The 14513-nt window shown below is 36.3% G+C and overlaps 1 protein-coding gene across 7 annotated transcripts in view; it reads right to left on the bottom strand.

The window, feature by feature from the left end:
- The window catches only part of gulp1a (GULP PTB domain containing engulfment adaptor 1a), a 161516-nt gene that overhangs the window by 33438 nt on the left and 113565 nt on the right, over positions 1-14513 (bottom strand). The window contains exon 1 of one of the 7 annotated variants that reach the window (XM_052565224.1): positions 10713-10892. The exons of 2 other annotated variants lie outside the window; for them this stretch is intronic. The gene's annotated coding sequence lies outside the window, so the exon portion shown is untranslated. Of the gene's footprint in view, positions 1-10610; positions 10675-10712; positions 10893-14513 lie in introns of those variants that run through there. 4 more of the 7 variants (XM_052565222.1, XM_052565213.1, XM_052565220.1 and 1 more) reach the window with 4 other exon arrangements.

The raw sequence follows: 14513 nt of genomic DNA, 5'->3' as shown, positions 1-14513 counted from the left end.
ATGGTAGCTACAGGATTCTTGTCCAATTTCTCAAAGGCCAAAGCCTTAGTGAAACAGAAGGTAGTCACACAGTGCATAAACATTGTGATTATGCATTACGCAGCTTTTTCCTCACTGTGCGTATCCTTAATTATACCATAGTTCAGAAAAGCAAACGCAAAAAGCCATCAAACTGAGATACTAGGTTAACAAAACAAGGATTGTCTTGATCACTCTTAAATTAACTTGACAGAAATTCCATGAATGCCATGCCATTGAAAACGTCTAAAAAGATTTATTTAAAAATAATATTCACACTACCCTTTAGTATCTGTTTAGTATCTGTAAGATCTTTAAACCTCACCAAGACTAGATTTTTTTTTTCAAAAATACTGCAGATACAAAACTGTTGAGTGTAATGTAATTTTTAAAAATGTAATTTTTATTCCTTTTATCCTATTAGTTGTGCATCAAATTAGGCAACATTTAGTTCTTGTACCATTTTGTAATTCACATAAAAGCACCTCTTCAAAGCAATAGCTCAGCCACACACAAAAAAAAAAAAAAAGTCCTTGGGCTGAAATCTCATTTAAGTTTATATACAATTAATCTATCAATACAGTCAGTGCCTCAGGTAAGCATCATGGATATCCTAAAACGATTACATTTCAGAAACAGCACCATGGTCCAACTCACTCCACATCAACTGAATCATGTGGCAGGCATGACTTAAAGCCTCTTGGGAGAGACTTTGAAGGTAAATACAGCTCAAGTTCATGGCTGAATGATTCTAATAACTTTCTGAGTGTCTAGTGCTGTGAGACTCTCTTGCCTTGAGTAAAGATATGAACCTGAAAAGACATTACAGCTGCAGTTTAGACTGCTAATCCTCGGTACACACAAAGTACATTAGTGGCTTGTCAGCTAAGTTTGGGCCTGACAGACTTAAAAGTTTTCGGCTACTTAATAAGGGTAAAATGTGAGCTCATCAAAAATTCCCATAAACTTTGCAAAATGCAAAGACATGGTTTGTGATGTAAAGCTTTAATCTTTAGATTTTTGCACAATTTAGCATAAGAAAAGCATTTTAGTTGAAAAACTTGAGTGTTTTAGATCAGCCAACATCATATTTGTTATGCTAGATATTTTAGATTAGATATTGATTTTTTCCCCCTCATTTCTTGGGGAACAATGCACAAACACACACAACAACATTTATTTTGATGACATTCGCCTGTAGCCATTATTATGATTTCATTTTTTGGTATACTTCAGGTGTTTTCTGTTTTGGTAGACTCCTTTTCAACCTCCATGGGTCTGGTTTAAAGGAATACTTCACACAGAAAATTTAAAATTTGTTATTCCTTACTCACTTTCATGTTATTCCAGACTTGTATATGCTATTATTCTTTCTGTGGAACACAAAAGGGGAACTTGCATGCTTCCATTTCCCATACAACAACAGTTCTTATTGACAGTGTCTGTCGATATATATCAAAATCTAAAAATTAGATGTAGTCCTTTCCATTTTAACTAAAGTATGTGTGGAAAAACTGAAATTCTGTCATGATTTTGCTGATAATCTTGCCTCCAGTGTCAAAAGATAGAATCAATGAGTCGAACTCACAAACTGGATCATCTCGATTTGTGATGGACCAATTAATTTATCCAGTCTCAGCAGTTCTTAAAGTTAACAGCTCATGGGAGTGGAAAGTTATCAGTGAATAATGGCTTAAATTGCAGTCTGTTCCTCACACAAAGCCAACCAAAACTCATTGGAAAATTGTGCCTGTGGCGACAATTACACTGTTTCTTGCACATTTCACAACACTTTCAATTGAAATGTCCAGTGAATTGTGCTAAATTTGTTTCATCCGAAAAATATGATTTGTGAATCTGCCAATGTTTTATTATGGTGGATATTAACAGTAGTTTGGAAATTAAATGTCTGGTAAGTGGTGCTAAAAGGTTAATGCTCTATTGCAAAAACAACGCACCGCCTACACTAAATGGATAGTGTTTATAAAAGCAAACAGGGGAAAAAAAATATTCGATGAAGCAACAATGCTGTTTTAGTCTGCTTTGATCTGTTATTGAGATTTATTTCACAGGATTCATACTGTATCGCAAATGCAATGTTGTACCAGGTGAGCTACAAAGCAAGTTTACCATGTCTGAAAAGTCATATGGAACTGGTTTTGTGATGCAAACATATTAGTTTACAGTGCATGTTACAAGTTCATGACAAAAATGTTGAGCAAGGAACTGAGCATCTTCATTAACCAATAATTTGACCTGTCATTATTCACCTTTTTTTTTCACGTAAAAATAGGCGTGGCCATTTGAATATTCTATGGGTCTTACTTCTGGGCTTATCCGTGTCCAGCTATTTTTAGTTGTACAGAACAGTTTGTTTTACTGCTTGATAAAAAAAAAACATATTATTTTAATGTATTATCTTAATTATGAACACACTGGTATGTAGTTCAAACAGTTTTACTGTTTACTGCACATTGTTATTCTTCTCGCTATTTCCCTAGCAGCTAATTAACCAGAAGTCTTGCCCATAGGCTTACTTGCGCGTTAAAGAAAACCATGGTTAACTTGTGTGAAAATACTTTAAAATGTTTTTTTTATATATATATGCCTCCATTACCATTTCAGCTGAAAAGTGCAGCGAATTGTAAAATGTTGGAGTTTCACAGAAATGCAGAGGTATGTTTTTTCCAATGCTGCAAAAAGCTATTGTAATGCAGTATAGCACACAAGTTGTATGAACTACTTTTCATGCTTTTTTTTCTGTAAGGTAGCTATGACTATCATTGTATGGAAAAGAGCAATGTGAAGACACATCAAAAACTTTCCTTTCATGTTCAACAGAAAATACCAAAAGCTTTGAACAACACGAGGGTGAGTAAACAATGGCAGATGTTTTATTTGTAGGGTCCTTTAAGGTGTTCATTCTATTATATATATATATATATATATATATATATATATATATATATATATATATATATATATATATATATATATATATATATATATATATATACTGTTTTTGTTCATTCCTTCATTCTAACTTGCCATTCCAGGCTTAAGTAAAGAATACCTTAATCACTGGATGAAACACACTTGCTGACTGGCATACACTAAGTCTAAGCTATACTTGTCACTGAATAATAGTGTCCTGCGGGAGAGGAAAGATTTTCAATAATCCATCACCTGAGGTCACACATTCTCCTCACACACCAGCCCTCCCTTTTTCTTTTCTCATGAGTCAATCTTACCTGCATACACTTCCCATGTTGCAGAACCTTGCAAAATTCATACATCCTTTGCAGATTTTATTTCGCAGATTTCATTTGTTCTCTCTTCAACTTAACCTAAATCAACTCTGCACTAAAACAGTGTGCCTGCTCATGCGAAAGACTGGATTTAAAAGGGCATTTTAGAAAAAATGTAAATTAGAAACTACGTGGCAACAAGTGTGCATATCATCAGTGTGAGCCATTTGAAAACAACAGAACTGTAAGTGCAATTTAGTTTGCAAATAACTCAGCAATGCTTTTATGGAACCTGGGCTTTTATTGCAAAAGCGTGACATTAGACATGATAATGGCTTCAGTGGTTGGGAAATTATGTGGCACCGAACAGGCACTCAGATGAAATCACAGGGGCATGTGAATTATCTACAGTCAGGTTAAGAGTGGTGAAAAATGACTGGAAATCGCATGTTCATCACAGGTGCTAAGATTGCAATTTGTGACATTTTAAGAAGCTTTGACAAACACTTGCCTTGTGAAGAATATGACTGGACACACTAAAAGATGCTGTAAAATTAAATCGTCCAGACTTCGGCTAATGCCTTGAAGCAATCACAATCAATAAAGAACATAAAAATTGGATGGACTAAGCTGTCCAGCAGCACAACAACTGTTTCTGTAGGTGTGCCTATCATCTCTTTAACGTATAAGGATAGGGAAGGTAAATTGCTTTGTGTTGACATCTTAAGACTGGGCATCAACAGCTGCATAAAATCAGGGCACATCGCCTTCCAGCACAATGGTCAATGGAGACAAGCCTTGTAATGAAGAAAAATAAATCTCATTGGGTTTCATGAGAATGATTTTTATGGGTCTAGCTGGGGAAGAACTTGGCACATACTGATTAGGGCACACACATAAATAACTTCCAATCAAGTTATGTAGGCCTAGCAGAATATCTAAGACACAAACTGTTTGTTCTTTTTAAACAACTTCGCTTCAGCTGGCTGATGGATTTAAACTCTAATGGAAGCTCAAGTAATGAGATGGTATGAGATGGCAAAAACCATGATGCAAAAGTATTTCTTAAAACATGCTTCAAGATACTTTTTAATTCAACACGAAGACTGGAATTAATGAACATGATTTTAAACAACTAAAACAGACAGAGCAGGGACATTATACAGTGCTTAAAAACACATCTTAACATCTTTAAAACAAGAAGCAAATTGCATAACAGTATTCAAGAGGATATAGTTTGTTTTAAAGTTGCATAAAATTTCAAGCATAAATCTGTGAACCTAACCCAATTTAGAGAGGCAAGCAATTTGCTAAAATCTGAAAAAAAAAAAAAAAGCTAATTGAGAAAATTATGTTTTAGGTACAAGAACCTGTCTTTTTAATCACTGCTATAAGGACACTGACAAATTGTTGATGAATGCTTTGGAAAATGTCAGCAAACATGTCACTTGCCATTTCAAGTGGAAAATGCAAATGAGAAAGGTTTCCAAACTAATTGATAAACTAATAGAAAATAACATTATTTTTTTAAAACTTAAGCTTTTGTTCACACAAACTGCACATGAATTTGTATCATCAAACTAATTTAAGAGTCAGTGTAGACACAGTAAAGGCCTATTTCGAGGGACAATAATGGGCTACAGAATAAACTTCCCCATGTAGTCAGCAATCTCAAAGATGTATAAATCCTGAAATTCCAAATAGTGGCTGTGCCTAGGAGCAACCAATGTAATAAGATTTATCTCCCAAGAGCTATGTCTTATGCCCTCTCAAAGTTGGGCTTGAGAGTCAGAAGTACAACCAAGTACTGGGGGGCATAAACTTCAAACCTCCACAGTCATTTGGTAAAAGCCATAACTATAAGAATAGATTAGAACACTTCAGTGACCATAACGTGCGCCAGAGTATAAATATATCCTATTATTCCCCAGGGGACCGCTTCCTCTGGGGTCAACAACAGTAACAACCCAATTAAGATATGACAGATATATAGGAAAAATATTATGTAAACAAATGTTTGTCACTGGACATGAGAAATGCCATAAAAGACTACAGGGTCTGTGAAAAAAAGAAAGAAAGATCAAATGCAGGTAAAATCCTTTTCATGGTATTTAGTGGGAAATCATAAATGAATAATTAATTTAAAAATAATATGTTATCATAAAATCTTTTTTTTTTTCCATAGACCACAAAAAGTTAATTTCTGAAGAACATCCTGGTTTTCCATTTTGGAAGTTGACAGTAGAAAACATCTTTTGTCCACTTCCAAAATGAGACTCATCGCACCTTCAAAACAATCCAATCAAGGTGCTTAGATCAAAAATGTCACCCAAATAGTAAAATAGTTGAAAAAAGTATGAACAAAAAAAAACGTCGTCATGTGATTTCTTAAATCAAGATGGCTCTTAGTTCCAACATTGTTAGCTTGGCATTGAAAACGGTGAACATGTGACCAAAACGTTTGCCTTGTCTTTTTTTCTGTAAATTGCTTACAACTGCTTACATCTTGCTTGTGACTTTTTCAACTTCCAAAATGACAATGAAAAGCACCATAATGATAATGATTGTTGTCAAACAGGTAAAAAAAAAAAAAAAAAACAGATAGGCCCACTATGCATGCTTCAGATTGAGCCAATGCTACAGTAAAATAAAAGAGGGAAAAAAATCTTTGAAAAATTATAAATCAAAAAAGTTAATTAGAATTATTTCGATCAATCCTTCTAAATTGCACTTCTAAATTCTAATGGTTTTCCTCTAATCTGGACTTTAACTACAGAAGAAGCAATTTTAGCCATAATAAAAAAACAAAAAAAAACAATGATGAAGTAATGAAGTAAAAAATTCATGCTGTTCAAGACAGAGCCATTATATTCAGACAATTCACTGTCTGTACCAGTAATGAGGTCACTGGATGTTTGCCTCATCCTTTTCTATGTATGCCCTCATTTGCAATTTGGTGCTTTCAAAAATACATCTGGCAGATGAAAGATGCTGATCGTTTTTTTTCTTCACATTTAGTAATCCCCAAAACTGGAGCTGATTGTACTGTTACTGCTCTCTGACAAGAAGTTCACTGTACATGAGTACAAAGAGAAAAAAAGTTTAAATTGAGAAATCAAGAATAGAGTCGTGTCATGAATACCACAGTGCATAAAATGCAAAATACTTTATTCTTTATTCAAGTATGATATTTATGCTAAAAGGACAGCAGAATAGGAGAGCTGAACACCACTGAAATAATCAATGTGTAATGCAATTACGGTTAAGCATTGTAAGATGTGCTAGGCCTATTAACAGATTGCAAATTAGATTTTTCCTTTCTTCAAGGTGTCCAAAGGACTAATGTACACCAAAGAATGCACATCTACTATATGTTTATGTGGATTTACTTAGCTACACTTTGGGGATGCATTTGTCCTCAGAAGTGAGCTCAATCTGACAAAACCTTCCTTTGGGATATGCAGGGATGCCCTCAATTTTAAATATTAGTCATGCATAAATAATATATATATTTCATTTTAAAACTGCAAACGTTTCCATTTAGGTGTTAAGGTTAGTCATAGTATTTATAATTAGCTTTATGTAAAAACAGTACAGTCTCTGGCTTGTCCTCATTTAAATAAGTTAACGTCTACATAGTACCACTGAACCTTCACTTCTTTGAAAACTGCAAATCAGCATATCACCGAAAATGAACATCTTGCACATTTATTAACTTCCCAGTTCGGAAGGCAATTTAAAAACAGTGTTTTCAAACATTTAAAAAACTCCCCACTTCTTTCATAAATTGTATATCAAAAGGAAATTTGCTCTTGAATAAGAGTTTCGGGTTTGATAAAAATAGAAAAATATGCTTTTAGATCAGTAATGCACCTATGCAATCTATGAAAACATTTTATATACTTTAGACATAAAGGAATCTTGGGATTAAGCGGGGACAGCTGACCTTGAAAAGTTTTTGGATACAGTCAAAATGTTCTCCATCAGACAAACAAAGGCCTACATACAGTAGTAGACTTACACACAAAAACCTAGAAAGCCAGCGAGAACTGAGAAAATCAAAATGTTCATATGGTGTGATATTTTTCTTTAAGGTTCTTTAAAGAACCTCTTACTGAATGGTTATATTTGTGTAACCAAAAATGGTTCCTCTATGGCAGTGGTTCTGGTGGTCCTGGAGAACCCCCAACACTGCACACTTTTGGTGTCTCTCTTATCAGACACGCACATTTGAGGTCTTGGAGTCTTCACTAATGAGCTGATGAGTTGAATCAGGTGTGTTTGAATAGGGAGACATCTAAAATGTGCAGTGTTAGGGGTTCTCCAGGACCAGGATTGGGAACCACTGCTCTATGGCATCGATGTGAAGAAGCTTTTGAAGCAGCTTCATTTTTAAGATTGTCTCGACTGCAAATCTTCCCCTCGGCTCTTAACATCATGCCATTCCACATATTTGAACTTTGTTTAAAACATGCAAAAACTAAGAGTTAATTTATTCTAAATTTCAAATGGGCATTTTTGAAAAGTCATGACTTGTGTTTTGTGTTTTTGTAACTTTATTAACACAATTGTAATCTTGTTTAAAAGTTACATAAGTTATACAAGTTATATATATATATCACTCATCCAGTGTATATTTTGTCATTTATTTTACTAACAAAAGGTATGCATTAAGTTTTTATTAGCCATTTTCATAATAAATAGTCCCATTTTCTGCACTGTAAAACAAATATGGAATTTCCAGTAAAAAAAAAAAATCAAAATAAAAAAATCAAAAAAAAAAAAAACAGCTGTGGTTGCCAGAAAAATTTGGTAGCAAGTAACATTTTAGGTTTTACGAATTTAACTTAAATTTACATTTAAATACCGTTATTTCATTAACTGATATAATGCTAAAATACCAACCTATTGAAATTTGTTTTGCACCTTTGTACTACACTGATAACCACCAAAAGCAGGTGATGATGAGAAAGTCAAATGATGAAACAAAGCCCATCCCAAGCAGCTTTTAAATATTAACATATATTAGAAGATGCACAGTGTCATTCACACAAACAAACACCGTCACGATAACACACATGGAACTGAAATAATGCAATAAACAACAATTTAACAACATTAGATGCAACATGCAACTCTAATGTACACAACTGACAAGAAAATGAAGAAGAATCAGTTATTTCAACAGCAAAAAAACAACAATTTTGAAAATGTAAAAAGGGATGTCAATAATGGATATTCACTGTAAATTATACGTTATTTTTCGACTTCTAAAAATGCCATACTACCGTAAAATTAAATGTAATGTCTAATACAGTTTTCCACTGTATATAGTAAGTACAGGAACTTACCATTAACCATTTAACAGGTGTAAAATTTTTACAGCCATTTACCGCTAAATTCACTGCCATTTTTTACAGTGTAAAAAGAAACTGAATAAGCCTAATTTGCATTTATTGCTCACAAAAATATACATCATATGGATTTTAAAACTATTGGAGAAAAAAAAAAAACTAGTAGTTCCAAAGCCTTGCAGACTTTTTTTTTTTTTTCAATAAACACATTGACCGAAAACATATATTACAAAGTCATGCACTATTATGTGCAAATGACTAAATGGCCAGAGAATGCATGGCAAGAACAATTCATTCATGTCTCATTACTGCCAGAATATTTGCTATAGCAGAATGGTGGACTTGAGATTCAGCAATCAGTTTGCCTTTCTCAAGCCCCTTTCACACTGCCATTCCGGCAAATACAGGGGTAAAGTGTTCCTGTAATTGTTCCCTGGTCGCTAGATTTGGCACTTTCACACTGCCAGTGATGACCCGGTATATGTGCGCGCTTTCACACACAGCCCTTGAAGATCCCGTAACGACACGTGACATCAGCGCGTGACGTGTAATGTACGAGTCGACAACGCTTGGCACGTTATACTTTCACTGAAGCAAGCAAACGATCTCGGCGTCAGCGCGGAAAGTGAGGAACTAACTGATCTCTGCTTCATTACAGTTTGCACATATGTTTTCGTCGCGAATGTTGATCTTCCTTCAAAACAGCCAGTAAAAGAGTCGCGCGATAACGCACGTCATCACTTCGATACGGAATTAGATCTGGCTTTTGTTCACACAGCGCTCGTTCCGGATCGATTACCGCAATGTTACTAGGTCCCCGACCCGGGTTCGATTCGGTAATCAATTCCGGGACGTGGTTGCTTTCACACAGAAGGCGACCAGGCAATGTTACGGGAATATTGCGGGTCCGACGTGCAGTGTGAAAGGGGCTTCAGAGAGGGACTGTAAATTCAGTAAATCTGACTGGCACGCACTGAAGGAAAAGGTATTGTCATGCAGATTACAGCCTGGAAATGGCCTCTAGAGGTATCCATGGACAGACCTCGCCAGTCTTTTCCAGGGGCAATACACTGCCAAAAAGGAGTTTTAACAACTGAGAGAAAAAAAAAAAAAAAACTGTGCAAGCTATAGAAAATGCAACTTAATATGATCATATGTCTATTCATAAAATATAGAACATGATATACAAATAGACAGCCAAAGAAAAAAAAATATTATTTTGAAGATGACAGATAAGCAAATAAACAGATAGAAAGACTGAAAGGCAGCTACACAAAATGCAGATTGACAGACAGCTACAGTAGAAAGACAAATAAACAGAAAGACAAGTAGACAGTATTTACAGTATCAGATGATAAACAAACAGCTAGACAGCAAGACAGACAAATTAGCAGATATATAGACAGATAGACAAATAAAAAGACAAACAGCCAGACTAATAAACATACAGACTTTGACAAGTACAGTGTATACAGGTGAAGTGGAAAATAGTATGATAGACTGTCTGCTAAATATATTTTCCATCGCACAATAGCCTACAGAGAGAAACTCATTCTTACGTGCAACATATTAAATGGCAAACCGATTTTAATTTAGGCTACTATAAATATATAGCATAAATCTGAAAACAAACAGTGAACAGCTTTCAGGCGCATCAATAACCTGCACTTTTCTGCTCATTAAAAACCAAAGCAAAGCTCAAGGAGATGCAACATCTATGCCCAGCAACAAACACCCAACTCCATAAAATCCACTTGTCAATTTGAAGATCACAGTTAAGAGCCGAAAGATCCCGCCTGCTGGCACTCGTGCATCCGTTTTAGAAGGAACCTGCTCGAGCGCATTCCATCCTTACAAATTCCGTCAGTAACATTACCCTGAGATACAGATTTAAACAAACCAATGTTTACATCATGGCTGAAATTACTTCATCTGACGAACAGAATGTAAAAGAAAGTTTTACACACGTTCTCTACAAGCGCTGACTTACTTTCCAGGACTTCAAGTTTCTTTTGTTATTAGATGCAACGTACAAACACAATCCACGTTCTCGAAACGCTTACTTTCCAAAGGAAAAGTAAGATCCACTCACCGAAATACACGAATCCTTCGCGCGTCCTGAGCAGAGCTGTGCACGCACACGCTGCCTACACACACACACTCCCTCATCTTCCCATACCACAAACACACACACACACACACACACACACACACACACACACACACACACACACACACAGAGCGCTGGAAAGTTTAGTGACGTCACCCACTCAGTTAAATGCCACCGCAGGAGTCTCGCCAACCAGCCAGTATCCAGCTGGAGGTTTAAAGGGCCAGAAGAGAGAGACGAGTGCTGCTTGGATGCAAACAAACACTCCATGTCTTATTACCGTTTTACATTTTAAATATAGTAACTTACTTTATAAATAAATGTCGAAACATCTTTTAAGCTCAAAATTCTCATTTTTTCTATGTTTTGTAGGAAGAGCATATATTTTGAGAGAAGAAACTGTAGTGCTACAATTTATTTACTGTACATAGAGTAAGTTGATTACTGTATGTAGATTTTTAAAACAATTCGTTGCACTCTTATAATGCAAGTGGATTGGAATTGTGGCTAAAACATACAATAAAACTAAAAAACACACACAAACAAAACCAAATTTAACCATGTGGCTCGTGACGATACATTGATGTGTAAAGACACAAAACGATCATTCTGTGCAACAAACTGAAAATTATTTTTTTGTTTTGTTTTTTCCTCTGATGCACTGCAATGCCTGAACTGTCTGAACTGTATGAGTGCCTTCTCAAAACACAGGCTGCATCCGAAGACTTAGGCAGCTGACTTATTGCTTCGCTGCTGAATGAGGCAAAGATTTTGCTGGCACGTTTTTTTTTTATTCTTATTATTTATTTATTTATTTATTTTGCACAAAGGCACCTCATGAAACTGATTTTGGAAAGACTTCTGAGGCAGTGTAACAGTTTAATGATCTACAACTTAATAGAATGAGTTTTTGTGATAACTAAAGGAATATTTAATTACTGATTTCTCGCTAGAACTAACCTCTAAAATGCAAATAGTTAGTCAGAAATATACATTTACACACAAACTGGCCACCAAAAGTAACTTTCAGATGCCATCTTTATTTTTTAGTTCAACAGTCATGGAATGGTACGCACAGGATTGTGGGATATCAAAGGCAGCTAAGGATACATCTATGCTGCCTTCAAAATGAAGAAGGTACTTCTGGAGATGGGAAGTAAAGCAGAATTTGGATTCAAACGTGCCTTGATGTCTTCCTGCCTTGGAATGCTGCCTCCGAAGATCGCAGACTTATAAGTGCATTCCTGGCATCTATTGCTCAAATTGACCATCTCAATTAGGTGCTTCAATGGTCCACTTGAGAGATAGGTGGCTCTAATGCACTTATAAGTCTGTGGTCCACTATAAAGCAAGAAGAAGAAGATGCCACCTCCCACCAGGGGGGCAGGGTTTCATATTATATTGAAGCACCCTTGGGCGCCGCCATTGGCTAGCTGACCCCCACCTGCTGTTAGCATTCCATTGACTCCCATTCATTTTGGCGTCACTTTGACAGTAAATAACTTTACATCTGAGGCATTTAAAGACTCCATTTGTCCATTCATTATTTCTAAAGAAACACGAAAATGTATAAAAGGCTCCATTACCTTGCATCTTACGTTGTGGCCCCGTAGAAGCAGTTTTTGTAAAAATAGGCTAACGATTGCATCATAACCTGCGACTCTCTGTCGCACAGGAGGAAAAGCTCGCAGGCAATCTTCTACTGTCTATGAGGCAATTGGGGGGACGTGGAGGCATGAAGTCAAGGGAGAATCCCATAGAGAGTCCATAAAAGCAACTGGAAAAAATTATTCAACAACGTCTGCAAGATTCTGTGGGTGATTTAGATTTCTATTGGCACAGCGATAAGAAGACTTACAATTGTCAGACAGGTTGCTCACATGACATCTACGTCATCAAGCTCAGTTTGAGTCTGCGCAGTACGCTTGACCCCCCAGGAAGTGCGTGCTTCTAAATGGCTTCACTTGTCTCCATTGAATCCAGTGGGGTCGCTGTGTCCATTTCTTTTACTGTTTATGCCTCACACGTAGGCTGTGTTTTGAAGAGGTGATCATACAGTGCAGACATTGCAGTGCATCAAAAAAAAAAAACATATAAATACGGTTCAGTTTCTTGCACAGATTGATCGTTTTGTGTCTTTACACATCAGTGTATCGTCACGAGCCGCAGGGTTTAATTCGGTTTTGTTTGTGTATATTTTTTTTTTTGTATGTTTTAGCCATGATTCCCATCCACTGGCATTATATGACTAAGAGTGCTTTCACATCTCTAGTTCGATTCATTTGGTCCGAACCAAGGGCAAACAATTATACATTGTAGCATTTTTCAGCTTTTTTGGTTCCTTTTCACACCACACTGATTGCTTTGGTCCGTACCAGTTGAAACGAAACAAAATGCAGTCACGTGACAACATCTACATCACTCATTGGCCATGACGTATTACCTAAACTGCTTTTAGATTTTTTTGAATTTACATCCAACATAAGAGGAAAAGCCAGAAAACAACACGGAGACAACACAACTATGGAGAGACGTCTGCGTGGGCTGGTTTTGTCCCTGGCCATAATCTATTACAATGTTCTAATGCACTGCAAACGGCGAGCGGGCATCGCTCATAACTTCAAGCGGAGGCGGGCATTAATTCTTCTGAACTCTGACATGCTCATGGTCATCTGACCAAATTTCTATGAGGCTCCGCACCTCCTCACTACTCCAAGTTTGTTCTCGAGCTGCCATGCTAAAGTGCAAACTGTCAACAAACACTTCCTCATCCCATAATGCACAGCGCAGCTGACTACAGCAGCTGGTTTAGTCCAAAAATGATCAGTACTTTTTGCAGTTGGGTCTGTTCGAGGTCGGATCACATTCTCACCACAAACGAACCGCTCCAAAGTTCGTTTGAAAGCGTACCGAGACCACCTCTTCAAGCAGGTCTCGGTACGCTTGTTTGGTCCACTTTTTGTGCGCACCTGAGTGCGATTTATGCTTTCTCACCTGCCCAAACGAACCGCACCGAAGGGGAAAACGAACTCTGGTACCATTCAAACGAACTAAATGAGGCAGGTGTGAAAGCACCCTAAAAGACTGCAGCGGTTTGAGTTAAAAAAAAGCTTTTTTTGTGTGTGTCTTACCTAAGAAACAAAGCCACCTACATCTTGGATGCCCTGGGGGTAAGCAGATGAACATAAACTATCCCTTTAAAGACAACATTAAGGGGAATGTTCTGTTTTATTATTTTGCAAATATTATGGGAAAGCTAATGCTCTCTAACCCCTCTTTAGATTAATTTTATATTTGTGCTAACGTTTTAAGAACATTATTAAACACCTGATGTTAATGGAACATCTGTTAATGGACATTCTATCAACATTACTGAAAATTATTTGTTCATAAGTTTGAGAGAACCTTTCCAGAATTTTCTGAGAATGTTGACCACTGAACTTTGAACATTGAAAGTTCTGATCCACCATGACTTAGCAAAATGACGTGTTTTATATACTGTATTGTGGTTGTTTAAACTCTGATTAACAGTATCATAAGGAAGGGCATTAAGAACCTAAATAGCCTCAGTTTTTGTTGACAAAGTGTTTTGATCAATGTGCCTTACATTTTAAAATTCGACTGTTCATTTTTTTCATTCTATCAGTGTATGCAATGATTTGGATTATTACTATAGAAAGACCATCAGTGCTATAAAAAGGCCTGTCATCAACTGTCAATGAAAACCCAATGTGTGGCATGCTCAGGTTTGTGATGAGGAATCCAGGGAAAATGAGAATGGCA

Source organism: Carassius gibelio, chromosome B9 (assembly GCF_023724105.1).
Source record: "Carassius gibelio isolate Cgi1373 ecotype wild population from Czech Republic chromosome B9, carGib1.2-hapl.c, whole genome shotgun sequence".
Taxonomy (NCBI): domain Eukaryota; kingdom Metazoa; phylum Chordata; class Actinopteri; order Cypriniformes; family Cyprinidae; genus Carassius; species Carassius gibelio.
This window is presented reverse-complemented; position numbering and strand designations above follow the sequence as displayed.